Source organism: Atractosteus spatula (assembly GCF_055471065.1).
Source record: "Atractosteus spatula isolate fAtrSpa1 chromosome 16 unlocalized genomic scaffold, fAtrSpa1.hap1 SUPER_16_unloc_1, whole genome shotgun sequence".
In the NCBI taxonomy this organism is placed as follows: Eukaryota; Metazoa; Chordata; class Actinopteri; order Semionotiformes; family Lepisosteidae; genus Atractosteus; species Atractosteus spatula.
Window position 1 is genome coordinate 1,825,252 of NW_028296631.1, and position 16,229 is coordinate 1,841,480.

Below are 16,229 nucleotides of genomic sequence, written 5' to 3' on the forward strand. Positions count from 1 at the left end.
TCAATTTAATTCCTAAGAGTTATGTACTTGTTTTGAGTATCTAATGTAGAAGTTATAACCAAATTCATTTATGAAACGGTCTTAATGAATGATATACTGAACGTATGTCCTCTTGATATGTGTAACACTTCGTAACTGATTGAATATATACCTTTTGTATTCTGATAACCCTCTCGATAAGATCTGTTAGGTTTATATGCATATTTTATGTATTAATAAATGTATCCTCGTGTATTAGTACCTGTGTGTGTGCGTTGTTTGAGTTATGTCGCATGGTTGGATTCTAAAGCCATCAAAAGAATTAACTTTGTGATTTACTGCTACAATTAATAATTGTCTCAGTAAATGCCCAAACCCTATAGAACTGGTGCCTTCAGAGAGCCACTACATTTACATATTTGGCGTCCCTGAACGGCTATGAAACATTACATATTTGGCGTCCCTGGGTGGGCGTGGCAAGACTGAAATGAATCAACCAAGCGGAATAATTCAATATAAAACGCCGCGGGTTTCATACACGATAATACAGTGTGCTGAAAGCCGAAAGAAAAAGTTCCCCTTGCTCTTTAAGCAGTGCTTGAGTGTTTTGTGATCTTTTGCGATCTACAGGGTTGATTGCATACTTGATCTTGTGGTTTTCTGTGGTAAAACTGTGATTTCGTGCTTAAAAGTAATACTCTTTAAGTTTAACGATGGTTGCTAAAAGGTCTGAATTCGAGTCGCTATTAAGCACTCTCTCTAGCAGCGACAAGTCTGACCACGATCTCTTCCATATCTCCGTCAGCGGAGAAGCTAGAAGAATAAATCTCCATTCTCTGAGAGAGCTAGCGAAGGACATAGAGAGATTTGACCCTGCAGTGTCAGAGAATAATATCGAGAGTTATATTCAAGACCTCAGGTATAACCTGCAGTTCCTGCCAAACGCCACAGAACAGGAGAAAGTGTTTCTGGTCAGGAAAACTACCAGCAGAGCTGTACATGAGTGGATGGCTAGGCAGATGAAAGAAGTCTGTAATGACTTTGAACAGCTTTGTCATGCACTTATCGAAGAATACAGTGCGTTTATTGACCCGACTGCCGCGATAGCCGCCGCTCTTAACATTAAGCACGAGAGAGCAGAGTCCCCTCGCGAATATTACGAGAGACTTAGACGAACTTATTTTGCAGGGCGAAATGATGAGGGTTGCGAAGAGAACACACATTTCAAGGGTTTATTCATTGCGAATCTCCACCCATCAGTCAGAAAGATGATCTTAATGCATACAGATGCACAGACCATGAAAGTGACTGATATTAAGAGATTCGTGCAGAAAGCCTGGGAGTATGATGTCCAAAGTCGCTCTGAGCAAAAAGCGGCTAAAGCGACTGTGTTCGCTGTTAGAGCTAGCAGGGTTAACTCCCTCCTGCTCGAAGGAGCACAGGCTCCTGAGCTGGCTAAGCCCCGTTCCAAAGCATGCACACAGTACCGCACCCAGCGTCCTAAGTGCCATGAGAACACCGGGGGAGGGAAAGGGCTAGATAAAGCTGAACAAAAGGATTCAGTAGCCGCCCGCCTGGCCAGGCTTGAACAAGCTTTATTAGGACAGGGACAACCGCTCCCCAAGGCTGCCGGAAGCGTGAATGAGCTGATACTCTCCACTGGAGGAGGCGGAGACCCGCCCCCTCCCACTCCCTCAGTCTATCTGATTGAGCGGAAGGGTTCCTGCCTGGATGAGGTCAGCCACTCCCAAGCGAGTGCTGACTCCACCCCTGAAGTCACAGAGCAGGCAGTAAAACACAGAGGAAAAGCAGGAAGCTTTTACCTCAAGGCTGCCATGGGAGATGTCTTACCCAGTGAGACACTGATTGACACTGAGGTTGAAAGGTGTTTGATGTCACACGGCAAGCTCAAACGGGTTGAAAAAGAAAAGGGTATGCGACTCAGAGTGGAACCTTTGGTGGATCACCAGAAAGGCAAAGTGTGGAAACAGGTCAAGGCTCCTAAGCCTTCTGTACAGAAGGAAAGGGGGGCCAAGAGGCAGACTGTGCTCACACAGTGCCCACCGAACACAGAAGCCTATGTGGAGATTCCTTCTGTTCCCTCTGGACAAGAAATAAAAATATTTTCTTGTTCCCCGGATATAGAGGGAAGTCGTGTCCCGGCTGAGGTCCCAACAGCCTCCCTGCCACAGGAGCGGGGCTCCAAGCAGCCGCCTGATCCACCAGGTAAAGCACACCCCTTTTACATCCCTAAAGAGGAGTAGATCTCCCCAACTGGCGATGAAAAGGAGCTTTCCCTGTGCACCCTGGCACCCAAGAGGGGTCAGGACCACCACCCTGCAGTGGTGGAAGGGATCCAGATGGCAGGAGAGCAGGTTGGTGATGTAGCCCTCGCCCTTAGCCCTGAGAGGTCCTCTATCAGTGAGGATCTGCTTGAGCAGCTGTCACGGGGCCACCGCCAGGTGCCCCTGGTGCAACATTCACAGGTTAGACAGGAGGTCCAGCTGGACGCTGAGACTACTGCGCTGTGGACACACCTGATCCCAGGTGCCGATTCCCTCTGCTGTGACCCAGGGAACCTGCAGTCAGGTAACATTATTTCTCACAACTACCAGGTAGTGAGTGAGACTGACCTGATTGTTCCTGCCTCGACAGCAGGGTTTCCAACACACCCAGTCCCCCAGAAGGGACAGGGAATGAAAGCCGAGCCGGTTTTCTTACAGCCACCAGCTCAGTCTGTCAGTCTGAGTCTGACCAACAGTGGTTCACCCAGACTGGAGCTGGATGGTCAAGCCACCCGCCTGCCAGTGCAGGACATCGCAAAGAGGGGTGTCAGAATCCCCGCCTGTACTGACATGGGCCTGGTGGGTGATAGTGAGTTCGAAGACAGTGAACTAGCTATCTCAGTGCTGGGGCAGCTCCCTGAACCCCTAGCGAGGGAAGGGGGGAGCGAGCAGGTGTCCTACACCCACGCCCAGCTAACGATTGTGAACATGCCGATAGAGGGATTCCTCAATCAGGAAGGGGGCAGGGTGGACCTGAACAGTGAGAATGGGGTAACAATCCCAGATCACTCAGGTGCTCCAGATGACCACTCAGCCGAGGGTCAGGCATGCTCCACCGCTGCACCGCCCCCTGCAGGGTTCCTAGAGCACAGGCATGAACAAATCGAAAAGCAGATGCCCTGGAAAAGGAGGAGCAGCATCAGCAGCTGCGTCAGATCTCCCCAGATTTCCAGGATGTTGGTGCCCAAGATGCCACATGGCATACTGAGAAAGACACCATGTACATGCTGCACCAGCTTAGAAAGGCAACAGTCACTCAGAAGGAGATGACTGGGATCAGCCACCCGAAAAGACTTTTGGGAGGACTGATTGCTGCCGCCACTGTTGCACGTTTGCTTTTTCTGGTAGGTTTGTGTGCTACTGGCACTCTCACCCTGACTGCCCCAAGAAGGCAGGTGTCAGAGATTCCAGAGGGTAGTGACAGACTTTATCAACAGCAGCAAAAGTTGGAAAGCTTAGGGAAAATCCTACAGGCAACTTCCTATGCAACAGGGTTAAACCTTATTCCCCAACCAGTGGACATGATTGCCAGTGTTATACAGTGGGTTTATGCTTGTGTGCAACAGGCCAGAATGTTGACACAAGACCTGTTAAGGGAGTTTAGTGCCACTGTAGCCAGTCTAGCCATGGCACAAATCCCAACCCACTCGATTCCACTCTTCTCAGTAGAGGAGTATGTGACATTAACCCCATCGCTCATAGCTCACCCAGAAGGCAATCCAAGATTGAATTTGGTTCCAAATCTTGAGATGGGTATGGCTACCAAAGCTATCCATTGGCTGTGTCTAAACGATTCACCAATGAAGGGTGTAAAGCTACTAACGAGCAAAGGGAGGTTAATGAACCCCATGAAGAGCAGGTGGGAAGTAAATGGCTGGTCAGCACACCACATTTAACTGTCACCATGACTTGTGACAGGCATGATACAGCTACCACAATGCAGCTACCTAACCAAATAGTTTTCCTGTAAGTTCCTGAGGAGGCCATAGTACAGCTTGAACTTAACACTGTACTGTCTAGAACCAGACAACATAAGACCAAACTTGAGGTCGTGGATGCCTTCAGGTGCAACACTATTGAATTGGATAGAAATCCAAGAAACAGTAAGCCCTGAAGAGGTACAGGTAGTTGAGTTTGCTTTAATGGAACAAACCTCCAAACCACCCTAGCAGATACCCAACACAGGTGTTGTGGTTTATCGGGGGGCTGGGAACAGGAACTGGTGTTATTGTAACACTGCTACCTGGTAGCTGGATCATGACTGACAGTGTACTCTGAATGATGTACTCTCACATCAAGATGTACTCTGGGTAGCATGAATGAGTCAAAGGTAGCATGTCAAAAGAAAGGAAGTGACTTCTCCCCAAATATCTACTACAGAGGTATCAGATATTGACAGTGAGCTTCCTGATGTGTAATTCCTAGACTTAGATAATGTCTCCTACCGTGTTTATACATACTCCAGATGTTATTCATCCTGTTTGTATCCAATGTTGGTTCCGGTATGAATTCTCGAGGAGTAATGTAGACATTTAAGATTAATGTTCTAATGGCAAGGGACATCACTTAACTCTGTTTTGTTTTGAAGGCAACAATGCCTCGGGACCTCGTGGCCTTCAAAAAGGGGGGATATGTAGCGGCGAGGCTTATTAATAAGGCAGAATTAAGTGTTTCTGAGCTTCCCAAATGAGGCCCCATTTCTCTGTTCATCTCTGTGGTGCAGCCACAGAGAGACCATTAGTGCAGGGTGATTTAAGGTCCTAGGACAGCTCCCAAAGGGGGATGCACTTAGCTAAGCCTGGCTATCATGATCAATGGTCATCCATTGGCGCCTATCTGTCTAGGGAGTGCCAGTTGGACATCTGGACTGCATTCCTAAGTGTCAGGAGTAAGTGACTCATATCTCACCTTGATCAACCAATCAGGGACTGGTAGGGCCAAGTAACCCACGTGGGACTCTGATGCCCATGGAACTTTCAGCCAATGAACGAGCTGAAGTTCCTCCAGGTAAAAACGAGATTCAGATTCGGGAGATTCAGTAAGATTCAGGAGGAGACTTCTGTGGACTTTTCTAAAGGGAATTCAAAGGAGAATTCCAGGGCAGGACGGCCCAGGAGCAGAAGGCTCCCAAGGGCAGGACATTCTCGCAGCGCGCCTCCTGACCATCCTGAGACTCAGCCCGGACAACCATGGAACGGCCAGTGTGTCCGAGTGCCAGAACTTTCCTTTGTTCTAAGAGTCTAGAGTGGAGGTTGCCAGAGAGTAACCAGCAGCAGGCCTCATGAACAGGTCGGAACTGTGGACAGCTGAATCACTATTCAGAACTAGTGCTTCACCAGGAACGAACCGGTCCCCTTCCTGACTTGCTGGGATCCACAGTCATCTTTTCTCCTGTGCACAAACTTTGCTAGTTAAAGCCAACACTAACTAGCCGGTCAGTGAGCATCAGCAGCGCACCGTCGCAAGCCGCACAGCACAGCCTGGCACGGAGCCAGAGAGCGCGGATTGGACAGCAACAAGTCTGCAGCTGATTGTTTGTGCCTGCAGGAGATCTGAATCCCCAGAAATTGGATGAGTATTCAACTTCAATGCATTACAGCTCGAGAATTCAATTGTTATCCCAACCAGTTGATATCAATTTAATTCCTAAGAGTTATGTACTTGTTTTGAGTATCTAATGTAGAAGTTATAACCAAATTCATTTATGAAACGGTCTTAATGAATGATATACTGAACATATGTCCTCTTGATTTGTGTAACACTTCGTAACTGATTGAATATATACCTTTTGTATTCTGATAACCCTCTCGATAAGATCTGTTAGGTTTATATGCATATTTTATGTATTAATAAATGTATCCTCGTGTATTAGTACCTGTGTGTGTGCGTTGTTTGAGTTATGTCGCATGGTTGGATTCTAAAGCCATCAAAAGAATTAACTTTGTGATTTACTGCTACAATTAATAATTGTCTCAGTAAATGCCCAAACCCTACAGAACTGGTGCCTTCAGAGAGCCACTACATTTACATATTTGGCGTCCCTGAACGGCTATGAAACATTACAACCATAAACACCTCAAAAAACAGACCATCGGACTCTTCACAAAAACTCTGAAAGACACCACACTGGGCAGACACCCAAACAGCACCCCAGAGAGAAACAGCAGGACTACCAGAGGAACACCCCAACACCCACACCCCCACCCCAGACCAGCTCAACCCACAAAGAACAGAACCAGCCCCATCCTACAGCCCTCCAACCCAGACCAACGACCGAACGGGACCAGAACCAGCGCTTCACCCCACGCCCCTCAGCCAGACCAGCAGCTGAACCAGGCCAATCCACAAACCCCCACCCAGCACAACAGCAGAGCTGGACCGAGCCCCTCCTGCACAGCTACGCTGCAGCCCTGGCCAGACCAGCAGTCCCGAGCGGTTTGGAGCTGGGAGAAATCTGGCAGCTCCTGAACCTCATCTGCACCCGGCTTATGAGCTAAACTACCACCACCCACAGCGACAGACAATACTGTTTTTGTTGATGATGTAAATGTCCGACACAAATTTGTTACAGTTCCAGAAAGCAAAAACAAACTGCAAAGATAATTCAAACGATAACAATGAGATCTCTAACGATAAGTATATGGAACATTTAGGGTCTGGGCTCGTCAGCATTTGGGCTGAAGAACACTGATCCTGACTTTATCAAGAATGTAAAGGAGACAGACATCATGATCCTACAGGAGACATGGTGTCGGGGAGACTTGGCTACCCACTGTCCCCCCGGCTACAAGGAGATCATGGTGCCCTTTGTCAAAAAAAAATCACCCGGGGCAGAGACTCTGGGGGGATCATTGTGTGGTACAGAGCAGAGATCAGTCACTCCATACAATTAGTTAAGAGAGAAGAGTCACAAGTTTGGCTTAAAATCAAAAGAAATACCATATGTACAGAAAATGAGGTTTTTCTGTGTGCTGTCTACATCCTACCCTCAGAATCCCCTTACTACAGTGAGGGAATTCTCCCCAGTCTCCACACGGAGATCGGTCATTTCCAGGGCCAGGGAAACGTGCTGCTCTGTGGTGACCTCAATGCACGAACAGGCACACTGGCAGACTTTACTAACACACAGGGAAACACTCATGTATTCGGACAATCCCCTCTGTACCACACACCAGTCACCTCACACAGGTGCAGCCATGACTCCACGGTCAACAGCACCGGGCGCGAGCTGCTCCAGCTGTCAAGGGCTGTGCCTGTACATCGTCAAAGGCAGCACTAGAGGGGACTCTCTAGGCAGGTTCACCTTCAGCTCAGCTCTGGGCAGCAGTGTGGTGGACTACGCCATCACCGACCTGGACCCCTCCTGTATCAGTGCCTTCACTATCAGGCCACAAACTCCTCTCTCCAACCATAGCCAGATCACACTCTACATGAAGAGAGCACACCAGCACAGAGACACACTGACACAGCCCAGCCAGCTGTACGACCTCAACCAGGCGTACAGATGGGACACAAACAGCCTAGACAGATACCAAACTGTACTGGGCGATGAAGAAATTCACATTCCTAAACACTCCGTATCAAACCAACAAATTAGGCATAAACTTGGCCACACAAAAACTAAATCACCTATTTCACAAACTGGCATCAAAATCTAAACTAAAAACAACTAAATCAAAAAACTACCAAAAAAAAAAAGCAAAAGAAAAGTGGTTTGATAGGGAGTGCAAAAACATCAGAAATGCACTACGAAAACTATCAAATCAAAAACACAGACAACCACAAAACACAAAACTACACCTCAGCTACTGTGATACGGTAAAACTTTACAAACACACGCTGAAAAAGAAAAGAAACACGTACATAAACAAACAACTTGCAGAAATTGAGGAGTCACTAAATCAGAACTGTTTCTGGGAGAAGTGGAACAATTTAAACAAATCAAAACCAGAAGAATTGGCCATCCAAAATGGAACAATCTGGCAAACATACTTTGAAAATCACTATCAAAGGCTCCCAAATACAAATCAATCAGACCAAAACACCATTTATGAAAAACTCAAAATTTTTGAATTGGCTATCAAAGACAACCAAAACCCCTTAGACTCACCTATCACTGAGCAGGAGCTACTGGACAAACTCCAGGCCCTCAGACCACGCAAAGCCTGTGGCCAAGATGGAGTCATAAATGAGATGCTGAGACACAGCAGCCCAAAGTTGCAACAAGCCCTGCTCAAACTCCTCAATCTTATCATGACAGCCGGATGTTTCCCCGAGGCCTGGAACCAATGACTGATCACGCCCATCTATAAGAGTGGAGATACTCTATCCCAACAACTATCGGGGCATCTGTGTGAACAGTAACCTGGGGAAGGTATTCTGCAGTATCCTAAATACACGAATAGTGGCCTTCCTTACTGAACACAATGTCCTGAGCAAGAGTCAGATTGGCTTCTTACCAGATCACCGCACATCTGATCACATTTACACCCTACACACACTGATAGACAAACACGTCCACCAAAAACACAAAGGAAAAATTTTTGCCTGCTTTGTCGATTTCAAAAAAGCATTTGACTCAATTTGGCATAAAAGATTGTTTTATAAACTACTCCAAAGTGGCATAGGAGGCAATGTGTACGACATAATTAAATCAAAAAACAAAAAACTCAGTCATCTTCTACAGAAGAAAACCATCAACACCCCGAACACCCTCACCAACCCTAACCTTGTTGTCACCATACCTTCTGACCTTTCCCTTTCACAGGATGAGCGATCCCTCCACAGCAAAGGGCTCAGTTTTGTACCAGTTCCCAGGAAGCTGGACATCCCCCAGACCAATGTCGACCTTAACCGCTTTTACCGCAGGATCCGTCTCAGAGCACATTTTGCCGACAATTCCTCTTCACAGGCAGCTGATAACAACCCGGTTATTGATGTCATTAACAACATTAATCCCAAACAGAGCTGTTGGACTCCCTCCTCTGGCCGTTTTCCACCAGTTGATTATTTCATCAACCAATGCACTAATCAAGCTCCCAAGGCACTCTCTATACCCAGTAAACATAGGTCTAACCTCACCCAAGGAGAAAATCAGGCGCTCCAGTCTCTCCGCAACAGGGATGATATCGTCATCAAACCAGCGGACAAAGGAGGTGCTGTTGTGGTGTGGCGTAAGGATCTATATATCTTTGAAGCCTCTAGACAACTAACTGACACTTCTGCCTACCTCCCTCTCCAACAGGACCCTACCACTGACTACCAAAAGGAAGTGGTATCCACCATTTCTCTTCTTATCAGCAGTAATGAGCTCCCCCAGGAGGCAAACCGGCTCATCATGGAACATCCACAGGTATCTCAATTTTACCTCCTCCCCAAAATCCACAAACCGGACAACCCTGGACGCCCCATCGTATCAGCATGTAACTGTCCAACTACTTACATCTCAGCCTTTCTCGACAGCCTCATGAGACCGCTGGTTGAAGATCTTCCCTCATACATCAAAGACACCAACCACGCGCTCCAACTTTTTAATGATTTCCAATTTCAGGGTACCGAATGCTACATTTTTACCATGGACAACACATCTCTGTACACCGTCATTCCCCATAATGACGGCCTTACAGCACTCAAGCACATGCTGGACAAACGCACAGTGCTTGATCCACCCACCCACACCCTGGTACGCCTTGCAGAATTGGTCCTCACACTGAACGCATTCTCTTTCAATAATCTCTTTTACCAACAGGTCAGTGGAGTTGCCATGGGCACCAGAATGGGACCCAGCTATGCCAACATTTTTGTCGGCTGGGTAGAAGAACACTTCTTCGCTTCCTACACTGGCTATGTCCCTGACCTCTACAAATGATATATTGATGACTGCGTTGGTGCCGCCACATGCTCCAACGATCAGCTTGAGTTCTTCCTGCACCATTTCACCAACTTCCACCCGTCCCTCAAATATACGATTAACATATCTTCCACTACTCTTCCGTTTCTATACATCCACTTGTCTATCAACTACCCCCGACTGTCCACTTCAGTTTATTACAAACCCACGGATTCACACAGCTACCTCCTGTACAGCTCATTTCACACCAACCACACTAAAAACTCTCTTCCTTTTTCACAGTTCCTTAGGTTACGACGATTATGCAGCGACGACATCGACTTCGAGAACCAAGCCCTCGAAATGTACTCATTTTTCATGACCATTAACCACAACTTTTCCATCCTACAGGATGATCCCTCCATTGGGGCCCTCTTTTCTGATCGCCCTATCATCTCATATCGCCGACCACCTAATCTGCGTAACCTCCTTGTTCACAGCTCCCTTGACCGCCCTCAACAACCATCCACACCAGGCACTTTCCCTTGCAACAGAGCTCGCTGTATCACCTGCAAATACACAGCCACCACCACACTCATTCAAGGCCCCTCAGGACAATTCCGGATCACCCAGAATGCATCTTGTACCTCCAGCAACCTTATTTACTGTATCTCTTGCAGTAAATGCCCAGCCATCTACATTGGAGAAACAGGAAGGAGACTCGGAGACCGTTTCAGAGAACACGTCAGGGCTGTAAAGATTAAAGATCTCTCCAAGCCCATTGTTTCTCATTTCACCTCTGACGGCCACGACCACTCTAATCTCTCCATCTGTGTTCTCAAAGACGGTTTTCCGAACTCATACATCAGAAAGACCACCGAAACTAAAATTATTCTGCAGCTAGGATCATACCTTCTCCCTTCCCTTAACGACAGACTACTGTTCTTTTAAATTTTCTCCATTCATTGGAAGTTTCATTTCACACCTCTCTGCACCCATTCTGACTTCACACCTCTTGATTGGCCTCTCTTTCTGTCCCCTGCTCCCGCCTCTCACTCCTCCTCCCTCCCAACCTTTGTTCTCCCGCTACTTTACCTTTGCCTACTGCCCTGTCTCTCTCACACCTGAAGAAGGCTCCACGGCCGAAACGTTGTGTTCTCTTTCTTCTTTTTTTCAGCATGGAATAAACCTTTTACTTGTTCCTTTGCAGCCTACGCATGCTGACGCAGCTACCCACCTGAATAATTAAATCAATGTATTCAGAGAGCAAATGTGCAGTGAAAATTGGAAACAAAAGGACCAAATTCTTCACCCAATGCCGTGGGGTGAGACAGGGCTGCAGCCTGAGCCCAACACTGTTCAATATCTATATCAACGAATTAACAGGAATGTTGGAAAAGTCTGCAGCTCCTGGTCTCACACTACACGACACAGAAATCATGTTCCTGCTCTATGCAGATGACCTGGTCCTGCTGTCGCCCACAGAACAGGGGCTGCAGCAGAACCAGACACAAAAAAAAGAAACAGACCCTGAGGAAGTAAAGGCTCAGTGACCACAGCCTGGCAATAGAAACTGGGCGACAGGCAGACCTGGCTGCCCAAAGAGGACAGGCTGTGCTCCCACTGCCAGCGGGGAGAAATAGAGGCAGAGGTGCACTTCCTACTGCACTGTGACAGATACTCTGGGATTAGAGAAACATCCTTCCCTAAATTCAGAAATCTAGTCCCAGAGTTCCCACACCTGCCAGATCACAACGGGTCCCAATCCTACTGGGAGAGGGAGGAGGGAACTCAGTTGAACTGGCAGCCCAGTATGTGATCTCCTGTCACAGCCTGAGGAACAGTGAGCCTGTCTCCCAATAATGCTCAATATGTTTACAGTATATGTAAATATTTTATGACATGTCTCTGTTGTAAATGTCTGTAATATGTCTGTAGATTTTATTTTATGTTTTGTTCTGTTAATTTTATTATTTGATTTGCTTTGGCAACACTGATTGTACCCATCGGTCATGATAATAAAGCACCTTGAATTGAATTGAATTGAACAGTATTTACGTGCCACTGCTCCCAAGTGGCTCTGGGTTAAGACCGCTCTTTCACTTACTTGCAACGCAAACGGAGAAAGCAATTTTTGACAGTCTCTCGAGAGACTGCGCTAGGTGTTTAGAGATAGACTTTGTCAGTTCCCCCTGGAATGATGGCCTCTCAAATAGTTTGTGATTCCTCTAGACGTTATACAGTACAATCAAAAGCGCAACAAAAGTGTTTTCTGTGGAGCAGGTTTCAGACCCGTAGACCAGTTTTATTTGTACAGCAGGACGCATTCCCAAATGCGAATCTCCTGTTTTAGAAATGCTTTGGGCGGCGTGAAATGAAAATAAGAAATCAATTCCAGATGCACATGGAAGCAATCAAGTGTTTCATCCGAACTGTTTCAAAGACTGCTCAAGAGCTTTCCTTTCATAAACGCGCAACGATTAATGATGGGGGTGCACCCTTCAATGCGCCTTACATCTCTAGGTAGTGATTGAGACGATTCGTAGCGTGTGCTCATTTCCATATATGCCCCGTGTTGCAGTGGTAGGATGACGTAAAATACTGCTTCGACACGTAACGGCATTATACTCAACTGCAGGAGCTGAGGGCTTTCGTAAGCGCGTAAATCAAAGGCAATTCCCGCGTCTAACACTAATGTAAATGCTTTTCAAAGTGCAGTGTGGTGCAGCTTGTAAAATCCTTGTCCACATTTCTCATTTGTTGATGTTTTTTCTGTCTGCCAAAGTTGCATTTTGACATCTGGACGGGGAGACTTGATCATTCGAACGTGAAGCTGCCCTTAAACCCTCTGAGGCGTATCTGTCTGCCGGCATGTATTTTTTCAAAGATTTTTTTTTGAACGGAGAGCGACTTTGAAAAGGTTTCCGCAGCCACATCGCACTCCATGTTAGTTTGTAGGAGGAATGCAGCGGTAGCAGAGCTTGCTGTAGTCGTAGCCGAGTGGCTAAGGCGATAGACTAAAAATCTGTTGGGGACTCCCCGCGCAGTTTTGAATCCTGCCGACTACGGCGTCTGCCGTACGTCACCGTATGCCTGCGCGGCAAAGGCAAAGTGCCGCTTCCCCTTTTTCTGGTACTTTTAAAACGCTAAATCGCTTGGACCCTCTGCCATGGAAATGAATTCTTCAGATAAGAACACGTTTTGTGTTCGCACGACCGATGTTCTACTTATGCCTTTGAAAACCTAATAAAGCTGAAAGAACCGACACGATAGGTTCTTGTAAAGCACGCCTGTAAAGAACTGTTAACATCAAAGGGTTTCAGTGTATTAACTGAGGAGAAGGCCTGATCGCTAATTGTTGACTTTTTATTTGGTGTGAGAAACACTCTCACTGCGCATGAAGTGCAACAAATGTAGCCGCAGAAATTGCATAACGCTTTCATTTATGCTATTGCAGACACCAACGTTGCCTAGATAGAAAACCGAAATAGCCATGGGTTTGCTTGCTGGTCTGAAGGATCTCTCTTCGAATCTCTATCATTTGTCAATGGAAGTAAAAGGCGCTGCAATCTGATACATGTTCAGATTCAAACCCGCAGCTGTTCTTCGAGTTTATTTTTTGACTAATTACAACTGAGTGTCGCATGAGCAGTTACATAAACTTATCTGGCATATTTTAACACAAATGCCATTCTTAAATTAAAACTAACAGTACATTGTCATGGACATTCAGTTACATACAAACAAGAGACAGACAAGAGAATATTTCTACCTTTCATGTGGACTACAGATGCAGCCATTCAAAGTGCGCGGCACTGACACGTACCGGAGGTAATTGGCTACGGCCTCGCGGATCGTGACGCGCAATGACGCAATATACCGCGGTACGTGACTGGTTGACCGACAGAGGCACTCGTGGTGCGTTGGTCGGTCGTAGGAAGATTTAAATGTCTTTACTGTGCCCGTTTTAGTATTGAATATTTATATGGAATTTTACCACTGAAGGGAAATCTTAGTAGCTGAGCATAAAAAGAATAGGAGCATACTGTAACGCGTGTGAAGGCCATGAACGATATTAATTTTGGAGCATAAACATACAGTATATGGCTGGTCTCGGTACTTTAAAGAAGAAATACACACCAGTAAACCATTTCTCCCTAAACATTTTAAACATCGAAGACTTTAACTAACGTGATACCGGAGGCAACAAGCAAACTTTTAGAATTTAATTAAAAGGGAATATACAGATGCAGCCATTCAAAACAAGCGGGGTATGCTGTGGTATAACACGGTGGGCGTGTCACAGTAAACCGCATCATACCGTATGCAAATTAGATTATGTTAATAGTATCTGGAATCACCTTGTAAAACCGCCAGGTGGAGCTAATAAAGGTTAACCTCTCCTGTACAGCATTTGAGCTGTCACCAGAAAATGTCAGTTTCGAATCACTGCTGAGGGACAATCTTTATTCAATTAAGAATTTAAGTTGTATACTCTTTAGATTTTTAAATTTAAACAGTGTATTACAGCATGTTAATCATTAAACATGAAAAAGGCGGTATATTTTATAAAAGCAAGATTGTTCTTTTGGACAAAAGTACACAACCTACGACCTTTATTATACATATTTTAATTATGCAGGAATATTTTATGCATCAAAGTCTTTACCGAAGATATTACTAATAGTATTAATAATGAATGACCTTGGACAAGCTGTAAGCTCAAAATATTACCCTGGTCCACATTCTTTGTAACCATCTTTGTAAACGAAAAGAGTTTATTTTTTCATTGACAAAAAGTAACACCACAGCATTTAGTTGATCCGATCACGCATTCGTTTCCAATGATACAAAGTAATTCTTGAGAATCTCCGATTCACCATGCCTTTCACATGCTCATAAACGATATTAATTTAGGAACATAAACATATTACTGTATGTAAACTGCACTGTATATTGCTGGTCTTGGTAGTTTAAAGAAAAAATACACAGCAGTATTCCATTTCTCCCTAAACATTTTAAGCATCAAAGTCTTACATGTTGTTATTTGGGAAACGTTTTTACGTGCTCCTTCTGGCCATATTAGGATTATATACTTTGTGAAAAGTGATAGTCTTTTAACCTTTTCTGTGAATTCGCTTGTTATCTAACAAATGCATACTTTTAGAATTTGATTAACAGGGAATATAATATGGAATTGCGTATCTAAACAAATTAATAATGATATAATTATATTCATGTACTGTCTGGCGGAATAAACTGAAGAGGTTAGTTAATGCGACACGGAATTATTAAGAATTATCACCTCTTTTTACACTTGAGAACAAATGAGAACATTCCACTCAGTGGGCGGTGCATTGTTATCTCAATCACCTGCTTATTCGTTTTACACCACTGGACTACAGGAGAATGTGACTGTACTGTATCTGTACAGAATGTGTGTTTCAATCAATACAGTAATTGATTACAATCGCAATCGCTAGTTTAATTAAATGCCTTTTTTGATTCACAATCTGAAAATGAAAACCGCGGTAAAGTCACCTTGAATTTAAAAAAACAATTTTGGCACGCCTGTAGCATTTTCACGAAACCTCCTAGAGTTGTGAGAACACTGGCTTTGTGTATAAAGTACATTGTGAATGTTTTCACAGCCTTCACTTTGTCGTTTTTATGCCATTTTTTTACCACGCACGAATATTCCTATGTCCGTATCTTCGCAAAGGAATCAGTGCGAATTTTAATACTAATTAAATGAAACTGGCTTCCATAAGAATCAGTATGGCTCAGAAATTAAATAAAACTTCACTCGCACCAAACAAATGTATATTTCTAAATATCACAACATGATCGAATTTAAGTCATTTTAATAACAATGAATAGTCACCTATGCGTTACAATATAAACATTTATATTGATTTAAATTGCGTTTAAATCGCCTTTATTTAAAACCCATAAATAAAGCTGATACTGTTTAGACTTTTAATTATTTAAAACTGTATTACAGCAGCACAATGCACAATGCAACGTAAATCGCTATCTTTGTCTTCTGTGTAATAATGTTCACCTCTCTGTCCAGCAAATTAACAATAGTAATAATAATGAACTTTATTGTATATGGCGCCTTTAAAGGTGGCTCCTCAAAGCGCTTTACAGGTTAAAAACAATAACAACAATACTGTTAGGCTGGGCAAACGATTTTTTTTTTAAGAAATACAAAATGAGATATAATGATGTGTTCCGGCTTAGACATTAAAGAAGAGCATAACACGTGGGCGGCGTAGCGGTTGACTCTGGCTTTCCCATCTACTGTATACCGATACACTGCAAGTACAACCCCCCTCTCTGCGGGAGTGCTG

General features: G+C 44.9%; 1 non-coding gene across 1 annotated transcript; it reads left to right on the plus strand.

The window, feature by feature from the left end:
- Positions 1 to 12,859: 12,859 nt before the first annotated feature.
- trnaf-aaa (transfer RNA phenylalanine (anticodon AAA)) lies at positions 12,860 to 12,941 on the plus strand. Its single transcript has one exon. It is a non-coding gene; the product is annotated as a tRNA-Phe (tRNA).
- The last annotated feature ends 3,288 nt before the right edge of the window (positions 12,942 to 16,229 follow it).